The following is a 12127-nucleotide window of genomic DNA, read 5'->3' on the forward strand; positions in this document are numbered from 1 at the left end:
GTATATTATGTCCAAGATTTCGTCTGCAAAATTTATACAAACCTAGTCAATTAACACCACAGAATAAAACCTACATATAAAATCAACCATGTCAAACTCAGTATGTGAGTTCCAATAAAATAAGCCTAAATATCATTAGATATCTTACCAAAATGGAATGATCTCGAAAATTCATGAACGCGGAAACGATTAAGGAATGATGCACGTCAAGGCAAAACGTTAAAAGGAATGAAAATGGAAACAGTGGAGGCGTTTGCATCCTTTCAAGGTATTGACATTCATCATACATACCCACATCGAGCTTTTTGGCTACACACATTCTCATTAACCGTCTTCCCTTTAAACTTATACTACGGAACGCTTAATACGATGCTTGATGCTTAGTCTATAAAAAATCAGTGCTTCGAAATACCTTGTTTTAATAAAATACGTATCGTAGTCTTCATCTCTATATACAGGGTGTATTGGTTAAGTGTAACCAGGCGATTGTTCTGAAAAGATATCAAAACCCTTTAAACTGATATAGAAAGTACGTTACCTAATGAGTAAAACGACATCTATAACTTTTAAAAATAAAACTACAAATATGCAAAATTTTTACGTTAAGCACTACGATACATTTAATATGACATTCGTAGAGAGGCTTTAGTGTCCTTTACAGCTTGGACTATACAATTTTGTTTTATACTAACGTGCGTTCATTATCAGTTTAAAGGTTTTTAATATTCTCTAAAGGTTCTTATATTCACAAAATTATCGCCTGTGCACACTTAATGACTCATGGTCACTATTATCCTTCACTCTCGAATACACCAATGATGATTACACACCCGGATACTAATTCGGGGTCACCTCGCATTTTTATTCTTATAGGGATTGAATACAAAAATATTGTAATCATCGCAGCAAAGGACTTTTGAAAATGACTTTAGTAGTTTAAAAATTTCCCTATAATTTTTAATCGATCAAACATTGTTTAAGCTTAGGAAATTTAATACTGAAAATAGCTACTAGCTCGAATTATTTACACATTTTATCTCGTAATGTGGTATCTACCTATTACACATTTTAATAGGAAAAATGGAATCCTTCTAGAATGACTCATGATCAAAGACTTGTGAGATGTCGTCGCTCACGACTTTGTAAGCGCCGCTATACAGCACAGTGTTTTTTTTAGAAACTATAAATAAACATTTATGATAAAATTTTAAAAATGGCATACTTTAAGTAAGATAGAAAAAGCACAACACTGGCTACATAGTCAAACAGTTGTATTTTAAAAAGAGCAATTACCTAAATAATTACGCAAAATATTTGCGAATAGTATTTGAATCGATTTTATTCAAATGGACAATATATTGTTTTTCAATTTACTGTCATCAAATTTAAATATTTCATTATCCCCCGTCGCAAATACATACACAAAGAGGCAAACTTGGGAAATAATTATGACTGAGAAAACCATGATTTTCACACAAAATTGATAGTTCCATTTCTTTCGTCCAGGTTCCATGGAAACTTTATCGCTCGGCGGTGGACTATCTGAGCGACTCTTTTTGAAAGATTTCTTAGAAAAATAAGGCATGTTGGTATCTTTCTATTTTACCATCAGGTCAAATGATTCCAGTGGCGCAACTAAAAAAGACAACATTCTTATTGAATTGAGTACTTTGAGCACGTAGTATATCTTAAGAATATAATTAATACTTTTGTGATATAATAAATGCGAATTATAAACACACAATACTTCGTACATTTTGGTACAAATTTTGACAACCGTGTCAAAGTGAAAAATTCTATGATAGAAAATGTTTTCCAACGACTTCAAAAAGTACACAAAGTAAAAGACTAAAAGCCAAGAGAAATAATAAAAAAAAACTTAATCGTAGAAAACATTTTATAAAGTTATTATATTAAGCATTATACCACTTATATAAAATTTCGCTCAAAATCCTTACAATAGCGGAGAAAATTCAATACTTGTTCTGTTTTTGTGTCCATTACCCTTTTCTTCGAAACTTCTTAAAAGGATTCCTTTTTCTTTCAAATGTTAAAACAAACAAGTTTCTTCATCGAGGAGATGTTTTTAAAGATCCCATGTCCTTTTCTAATATAGGTACCAGTCTCTTACATTGAAAAGGGAAGTGAAAATATTGCTCAACGAGCAATGTTAAACAGTGAGCCATTGAAAACAGCTGAAGCCTTTACAAAATCACCCTCCTTTAGAGTCGCTTTTCCAGCCTCTATTTATATTTTCCACATTTTCCATATAGAATTTCGCGCTTGTGTCGACCGAATCTCCCATTGAGGGCTCACACTCGGGAGTTGTGCCAATTCAGCAGTAAATTAACACCATTCAAAGGCCTGCAAGATGGCTGAAAGGTCCTCTGACTATGATTTGTTATTACGGGTGGGTTTCATGAATCTTACTTAGGTGAAAGGAATGCCAAAGCTTGTCAAATTGATTATTCTTTAATGCGCTTTTGTAAAAAGTACAAAGGTATGTACTATCAACCATGTCTAAAAAAAGTCTAAAATTGCTTCGAGTATTCCACTCCCTAGAAATTTTCTGCTACATTGAACAATATTTAATTAAAGAATTCGGACAGAAATTAAAGATGTTCCAATTTTTTTGATCGCTTGTAAGCGCTGTTGTTTTGTGTGTATGCAAATACTTTCATGACCTCACAACCTAAAGAAAACCATTCACTAATCAAAACCTGAAGAAGATTATGTCAAAAATTATTTGAATTTCCCATTCAACTCATTTCCCTATTCGCGAGGAGACAAAGCGCTAGTAACACAATTGGGCGGGCCTTTGTTCCGCGCGCGCGCGCGCGCGCGTTCTTTCAGTGGCGCCTGGCGCCTGCAACAACTGTTTCTACGATAGCCAGCCAGCCAGCACTATTGTTGTTCGGTAATTGTTCTTGCCTCATCTAGCCGAGGGCTAGCGGCGCTATAATTTGGCACTGTAAACAAAGTGCTACTTGATGTTGAAGTTGTAAGTAAGGTCGCTCAGTTACTCCACTTTTAGCAAGAATTCTTAAATGCCAGAATAAGAACTGCAAAAGCATCAATCTGGTTTTCAATATCAGTAGTTTGGGATATCTAACCACTAAAAGATCATGCCAGTTATATTTTAAAATACAAATATAGCTAACAAAATTCAATAGCAGTAGATAGGTAGGTATCTATGAAATCAAATCTTCAATAACTAGGAATACATCCACGCTCCATCTAAAATGGGACGTTATTCATAAAGCTATTCATCGAGCTAGCTAAGGAGTGAATCTTTATGAATGCCACCAAATTGTATGAGAGTAGTCCTCTTTGAAAACTTCCCATGAATAGTGTTAATTCGCTATAGCGAGTTTGCTCGGCGCTCGTCAATGGACTATTTGGAGACTTGAGAAGCGCGCCGGCTCACAAAGTCGCAATATTGTGTATGGAAAACGCGGGAAATATGAATGCGGCTGCCGCCCGGCGAAAGGGACATTTTCAAAAGGCCGGCGATGCCTGAAGAATATTTAGCATTTGCTTTTGCATTCCGCGTGCATGTGGTTTGTAAGCAAAGATTTTTTGATTATTTTTCTCTTGACTGATAAATTTACTCAAATGTACTTTACCACGATTTTCCTTGTCAATAATATAATAGATTATGTACTATTTAATAAGTGGTTTACCTATTGTTCTAAGTAACTAACACTTTATATTATAAGATATTTAGTATTCACTAAAACACTGACAAACTCTAGCGTCTCTTGTAGGGCAAGTTCTCAGTTTCAGGCGCAACATCGCTTCGAAAGCGAAAAGGAAAAAGCGGGGCGTGCCGGAACAAAGCCAACCATACAATGGGCCCGCGCGAACAATGCTAACTAGAGGAGATGCAGCTTGTATCATTGCAGATAAAGGAGATCGATAGGGTCAAACACATGCACTTTGAAAGAGACAGTACAAATAGTACTTACCTACTACCTACAATAAAATAGAAATAGACTTCAGTCCCTTCTTGTTCTTGTGGCATGCATTTGACCACTTCTATTAGAATGTAAGATTTTCAATTTGCTGTGCTTTATATACCTACCCTATAATAAGCAGAAATCTTCCTAAAATAAAAGGCTTTTAAAGAATTACTGCTGACGAATGCTACAATTTAAGCTGTGATCCGATAAATTCTGGACACAGGTGCCTATTACAAAAGGGTTTATGATTCTTTGATTTATGATAGTCTATGATACTAAACAATTTTTACCTGAAATAAAAATTTTATTCACAAAACATTTTTCGAATGTCCATTGGGTAGCAGCAACAGCGGACTCAACTTTTTTTTTTGTTGAATCTAAAATAAAAAAATAAAGTATTCGCAGGCGGCACAAAATACACAGGTTATTATTGCTAAGTTTAAGCAAATAATGGTATATTTTAGCTGTTATTTAAGCTAAAATATACCATTATTTGCTTAAATTGAACGTAGTGCAATTTGGACTCAACACACGCATTGTTGAAGGAGTAAATGTAAACTGAAAGGGGACTGCAAACAAAGTTGCATGCTGACAATAGCGGAACTTGTATGGGTTTTGTAAGACTTCTAGTCGTTAAATTGTGGATGGTTTTGGGTTGATATTCAAAATACAAGTTCTGCTATGTGTCCAAAAAGACCTTTATTTCGTTATTAGTTATTAGGTAAGCATCTTATGACAGCCACGGAGCTATTCCGTCCGAACCGATATTACTATTTATAAAAAATAGTATTTTTTTTATTTCAAACTAGTTGCATCCTTAACTCTGATCACTCCGTTTTCCATCTAATTTCCTTAACCTACGCGGCCCTTAAAGAATCTTTTTTTTATTTACCAACAGTCTCATATCAATTGATAGGTATATATTCATCTACTTGAAAATCATTGATGAATTATACTGACGAAATACTTTTTGCTTCTTAGTCTGGTCTAAAATACATTTAAAGACCTATGTATAAAACGTTAACAGCCAAAGCGGAACCTGTTATGAAAAAGAGCTCGCTGTAGTTCTTTATTAAAATTCAAACGACACTAGAACACGCGCATCCGTCAGCTCAGCAATAACTGGAGTCCACAACAATGTGCCCTCTGAAGAGCTCCGAACAATCGAATGAAGACAATAAGCAGCGATACTCCGAGACAAAAAGAGGCGAAATAAAGGCTCACTTGTTTCCTGGCCGCATTGTGAGGAGCGGAGGAGGGCAGAGACAAAAGCGTAATGTGCCACGGGCCCAAACAATAGGGACTGAGCCATTATTGTTACTGTAGCGGCGCTTTAGCGAAATATGTACGTGGTGGCAGCGAACTTGACATGGTGATGGCCTTGCCTTTGTGACGAGCTTGGGCACCAGTGTGTGACCTGAGATTAACATCGCCCATTTTTCTGCATTTATTCTCCAAGTAGTATTCACCAAACGTTTCTTATTCTGCACTGTCTCAAGTTACTTAACATACACGGCATAACAAAATGGTGTAAACTTCCCGCAATGATCGTACTAATGATAAATCATAGCACAAAAATAATTAAATATTAAGAATAAAAATTTAGATTACTACTATAGAAGGGGAAATATTTGACGATTTTTTTTTACTTGTTCAGAAAACAAAGCTGAAATGTGATCCTATATAATGTAGGAAGCAATAACAATACTGCCTTCGTAACGAAAAAAGGCACAACTATGCGTACTTTATACAGCATGCAGTTGTGCCTTTTTTCATTCCGAGGGCAGAATATGAGGTATGCGCAACAACTTACCCAGAAATCTTGTTACACGAACCTGTAACAATAAGATTTATCATAAGTAAAGAAAAGGGTCTCAAATCGCGTTTCAAATTTTCTAAAGAATAATTTAATAGGTACTTTTACGGTCGACGTACGTATCCAATAAGGTAAGTAAAGTAGGTAGGTACCACAGACTATTATAGAGGTCATCCCAATAAATTTGCTTTGTCTTAGTTACAAAGACAAGCTGTGCGATTGAAATTGATTTGTTTTTTTATTGACATAAAGGCCTTATTATCGTATCTTCAATATTGACTGTCGCCGATACTAGATTTGCTTAAACGCACTTACAAATGCACGAAAACAGAAGATCAAACTGAACTCTAATTTGCAAAACCCTCAACTCCGTCATGCAGCAAAGAGTATCATTTCGTTATCGGCCCAAAGACCGCCGTTTGATCTTTCGCCTTTATGATTTCAGCAGAGCCTGTGGCGAGTCGCCCAGTGGGTGTAATCTAGAATCGTGAGTGGGAAAAATCGCCTTTATCTGAAATTTACATTTAATATCTACAATATAAAGTTGGTTGTCGCACAATCTTACCCCTTTAAAGGCGAGATATTGTTATAGTTATTACAACTCCAATCAAAAGTCCAATTTTCATATAAACTTTTATTCATAAATTTACATCTAAACTGATTATAACATTACCTTTATTTAAAAGATAAGTTATGTAGTAAATTTATGGATAAAAATGTCATCCTTCATTTACATTTCCGTTCAGTGTTTGTGTGTTCCTTGATTATGGCAATCAACATAGCGATCGTTAAATATACATAGTGGGGCAAAAGGAAGCCCGAGTTCGGGGAAGCAATTGAAAAAAAAAACTACACAACTTACGGTCTTTATTTTTACCCCAATCATCATCAACATAATAACAAACTTTTGAAACCGACGACATCAAGGCTGAAGGCAGCCATCTTGCCGAGATCGTGTTCAAAACTTCATGGAAAAAACTGTATGATGTACCTATGTAACCAAATTTAAAAAAAATCAAGGCCGTAAATTCTGTATTTTTTTTTAATTGCTCCCTTGAACTAGGTAATAACTTTTGCGTCACCTGTCTTAGCTACACCTTGACGTCGTTAAATTAATGAACTAACTTACTTATTATTGAATATTTTCGCGAACAAACAAATACACCCAAAACATGGAAAAATCTACACATCTTTCTATACAAAAGTTTTTCCAATTTTGCCTACCATATTCCTATGCAGAGTGCATTGTGCAACACGGTCGGCCGGCGTTGAATGGACCGCAGCGGTGGCGGCCGTGGAACGTATCAAAATTCAATCTTTCACTGCTGCAATATTAAAATTGACTTTCGACGGTTACAAGTCCTAGATGTTTTTGAACCTTGATTTACAAAAAAAAGAGAAGTATTTGAGGTGCGTGCCGACAGCCGACAACCAAAATGTGGCGATTCACAGGTAAAGGTACCTTGTAACGGAATTTTACAGGAAGTTAAATGTGCGAAACGAATAAGTATTAAGTATGTATTCTAAACCGCTTGTAACCGAAAAGAGACACAATCTTCTTTTATACGAAGATTGAGACATAACTTTTGGCATAATATGTTGCTAAAATTGGCTTCTTTAAGAATTTCGCTTCTTTCAATTTTATTATTTACTTTAGAGTGTCTTTGAGAGAGGTTTAAAGAAATTACCATTCTTACACAAATGTCACAGTATATTTTTAATTTATGTTAAGAAGCATAGCACCCATTTTTTTAATGAAAAATAGTGGTAAACATAACATTAGTATGATGAATAAATAAAATTAAACAGGCTGTTGTTTACACTCGTCTTCACAAATTTATTTAACGGGCAATGTATGCGTTTTTATAATAAGTTTCCGGTTGACATTCAAAATTAGCCATTTACGAGGTGTAAATAAAACTATGATGAAACAAAAATGTTGGTATATTTTTTTTTTGTTTATTTTTTTTTATAATATCAAGTGACGGGACGAACAAATCGTGCGCCTGATAATAAGCTACACCTGTCCATAACAGTTGCAGTACCACACAGCTCTTTAAATCGCAAAAGTCTGAGGCGTAAAGCCACTGCGCCCGTCACATTGAGACATAAGTTGACAAGTCCCATGTGCTTGTAATTTCACTAACACCTTACCCTCCAAAATCGGAACACTGTAATGCTGACATTACTCCTTGACGGCAGAAATAGATAAGGTTGCTGTACTTCCCTGGACGAACTTTTTCTCAAGGAGCTCTACTGCTACTAAATTACACAGCTTCTGCGTAATTAGATGACAAAAATCTGTGATTTTTTTTACCCTTTCAGCTCTTGCAGTTATCTCGATCTACGATGTTTAAAATAAATATTGTAATTGATAAATGTATACGTGATAAATAAGTGTATTGTACAATAAGTATATAAGTATAGTAAGTATATTGTAAATGGTAAATAAGTACAATGTTCATCGTATTTACAAAGAGAATCCTCTAGGGGAATCTGCCTTAAGAATGACTAGTAGAGTTTAGTCAATGTGACGTTTTCGTGTATGATTTGCTTACCAATGAAACAAAGATCATTTGAGTTTCAATAATACATATGTACCTAGCTCCAGATTTAGTCACTTGTTGACTTCTCTTGAAGCGATAACACACATTTGTCAGTGCTATTTAGTTTAATAAAACATCACAGATTATCATGAATTCAAGTTTTCGTGTATATTGTAACCCATTACACCTAAATAAGTAATATAAGCTTAATTGACATACAAATAACATCAATGCATGTTTAAATTTTAAGTGAATTACATTAAAAATAATACATGATACAAGTGCTACCCTAATAGTAATCAATAAAATGTCTCCATGGCAGGAACAGTAAAGCCCTTTGTCCATTTTATTCATATTATGTAAAATCCACGGACTCCTATTTATACGAATTTCATTGTGGTTCAAAAACAATAGAGACAATGCTTCTGAACAGGACTATAGCATGCCACAACTTTGTTTGTTTTCAAACGAAGTAAGTACTTGTATTTCAATATTTTAATGCAGTTCATATTGAACGTTGCTATCCATCTATTTACAAATGAATTATTCAAAAATTCAGTTATAAGTATGTTCTTCGAAAGTAGCATTATGATTTCGCAATATACTTTTATGATATTTATGCATATAATTTGGATACGGGCGCAAAGAACAGTTTGGGGTAACGCCGTAGCATTTGCTACGTTCCGGCTACGACAATCAAAGCGACACAGCAACGACAAGGCGTAGCTACTGCGATCATGTGACGAAAGCTTTAATATCAGCTCTTGGGCTATGTACCTTGTCTTAAAAATGAAATTTTGTGCATGTTGCGATAACAATGTATTTTTATTTCCAATCTCATCATACTGCAGCTACAACTATTAACTTTACACGAAGCCATTGTGATTTACGAAATTCACATTAAAAACTTTAAATTAAAATATTTCCATTGAACCATTATCTCCCTGTATCAGCAAACCCGAAGGTCAGTGTTGCCAAGTCACTATCAGTGGAACAATGGATAGTTCCCGAGCCGGTTTGGTTCTATTGTAATGAATTAATTAATAAAATCGGGTGGTAAGGGGAGGTGAGGCAGTGAGGTGGGGGTGCTATTGTCCAGTAAGGATGGATCTGATCTCATTAACCAGTCATTGTGGTGGCCGCGGAACAAAGCCCGTGGTCAGCGCACCTAAGCAATGTCATGTCATCCTCTATGAGCGAGAAGCCTATTTTAAAATTGTAGCAATATTTACTAAGAAAAGTGGAACAGTGGTACCCATTGCTTTAGAAACAATAGACAAATAACAGCTAAGTACCATGTTTTCGCACAGTTGCAATTGCTAAACTAATAAATATTTACCGTATAATTTATTTTTACTGATATATTAAGTCTGTCACCAACACAAAAGTACTCCTCGCTGTCAATCAATTTTGGTTAAAATAAAAATAACTTCATTATCTATATGACATAATAGCTCAGCTTTAAATAACACAATTACTGAGTATAATATAGATAATTAAAAAAGCAAAAAAATGTTTACAGAAATTGATGACATTTGTTAATAAAAACCAGCTTTTTAAAAAAACCAACGGAATTCTCACAAAAATCTTTTGGACAATAGATGGCGCTTGATCTAGATAACAATATGTTAACATTGTCACAATAGCGCTGGTAATGGCGCGATTGTGCGACACAATGCTTTTAGATGTCACCTCGACAATAGCGGTCGATACAGACTACGTCGAATGGAATGAAAATATCGAGGAAAGCAAGTTTTTAGATAAGGAGTGACGGCTCCTGATATTGCTTATTTGCTTCTTTACAGGCGGTAACGGTGCGGGTCGTAGGAGTAACGTGCTTTTCTTTATAAAAGAACTATGTGTTCTTAACTGTCTTTATGAATCGATAGCGTATTTCAATTGTTTGTTGTAAAAAACAAGTTTAATTATATTTTTTTATGATTTTTTAAATAAATAAGTTAGTTTTCTTCTTGGCTATGTGGCACACAATTTTTTATCTACATGGAACGAGCTTAGTGAAATCTGGGCAATACTCTTTTGAAAGGAGACCCATGCCTTATAGTAGGATATTTATGGATTATTACAAACAAAAATACAACTACTGAAATAACCTAAACTATCAAAACTAATTTAATGCGTTTGCATTATTACCACATGAAAGATGTCTCCTGTCTCGCCTGTAACTTCTGCAATCTCCATAAAGGCTTTATGTAAATGACTCATCATCCATTTGTTATGCGCAGAATAATAACCGATTGATAAAATCGCCCACGCTGCCTGTGACAATTCGCACTCGAATCCGACGCAACAATGGTACCACACCGCCACTACACCAAGATCTCTACCCCCTTCACATTTCGAACAATAAACAGAACATTCAGATGTGTTCAAGGGTACATTCAGAGGTCTTAAAATACTGGTGAAGCGTAAGCCACCCAACTATTGAATGCGATGTTATTCAACTCGTGTGATGGATCACAATTTCAGACAACATTGTATGAAAACAAATGACGTTATTCAGATAATGGGATGGAATATGGGTATTGACGGAGCTGCCATATTCTGCCTATAAAACCACGACCTAAAGCTATTATAAAATCGTAGATAAAGAAAGTTACCTTACTCGTCAGCTAACCCTTTAACAAGCCACGAAAAATCAGCAAGACTTGAAATGTATCTGATATAGATTTGCACTCCTAACAATCTGTTGTCGGAATGGTATTAATAAAAGATAATGTCGCATTAATACCAGTATCAATATGATAATGGGAAAAACTAAACACATTGCCTTTCCGTGTAAACTGACGCATAATTCGGTGTCATTATGCTGCGTGAATGTGTTTCGTAGAATATAATGCTACTTATAAAAGATTGATTTAACGTTTTTATATGAATTTGAAAGTTAAAGCCTGGCAATCATAAACGAAACACTATATGGGAGACATTACCCCGTCGCCTGGTCAAGGGTTAACTTACTTGTAGGTTCTAGCAACCACAGTGCGAAGTTCCTGAAGAATCGCATATGGACGGAAGAATGATATTACCAATAATAAGGTGAAGCTTGTACTTTTTAAAAAGAACTTTTTTTTATGTAAAGAAGGAGGCAAACGAGAAGACGAGCCCCTTGATAGGAGGTGGTCATCGTCGCCCATGGCCATTTGCAACATCAGATGAGTTGCCTATGCGATGCCAGCCTTTGAGAGCCCTGTAAGCATGCTTTTTGAAGAACCCCACGTCATAGCGCACAGAAAATACTTCAGGAGGAAGATCATTCCACGCCTTGCAGGTTCGAGGAAGAAACGAACGAGATGCCCGCGTGGTCTTACAATGCCAGGCATCTAAGTTGTGGGGATGGACTCTACTCCTTTGGCGGAAGGTGCGATGGTAGAAACGAGACGGTGGCACCAGTTCAAAAAGTTCCTCAGAGCACTCCCCTTTATAAAGACGGTAGAACACACACAGAGAACCAACGTCTCTCCGTAGGCTAAGGGGCTCTATGGAGACGTGAAATGAGAGAGCGCCTTGAAATAAGTAAATAGGCTTTACTGAATTAAAAATTACACGCACATTTTCAACAATGTTGACACTGACAATAAACCATGAAGTTTCACCACATTCTTCCCTAGCATTGGTAATCCTCCAGGTAAGCTGGTGGTCGCCTCTCTCGTGCGGATCTTCGGGCAGGAGGGGCTCCGGGTGTAGGCATTGGAGATTGCGATCGATTTTGTGCTGGAGTGGGTTCCGTCGTAGATGTGGAAGGAGCCGGGTCCCGCTCGCCGTTCGGCGCAAGGTGTCTGTTAGAT

The 12127-nt window shown here is 36.0% G+C and overlaps 1 long non-coding RNA gene across 1 annotated transcript; it reads right to left on the minus strand.

The window, feature by feature from the left end:
- Positions 1-1262: 1262 nt before the first annotated feature.
- Positions 1263-7048, minus strand: LOC113232644. Its single transcript, XR_003310642.1, has 3 exons — positions 7003-7048; positions 5776-5797; positions 1263-1635 (listed from the first exon to the last, which is right to left on the minus strand). It is a non-coding gene; the product is annotated as an uncharacterized LOC113232644 (long non-coding RNA).
- Positions 7049-12127: the final 5079 nt, after the last annotated feature.

This window comes from Hyposmocoma kahamanoa, unplaced genomic scaffold (genome assembly GCF_003589595.1).
Source record: "Hyposmocoma kahamanoa isolate Upper Pololo Valley unplaced genomic scaffold, ASM358959v1 102, whole genome shotgun sequence".
Lineage (NCBI taxonomy): Eukaryota > Metazoa > Arthropoda > Insecta > Lepidoptera > Cosmopterigidae > Hyposmocoma > Hyposmocoma kahamanoa.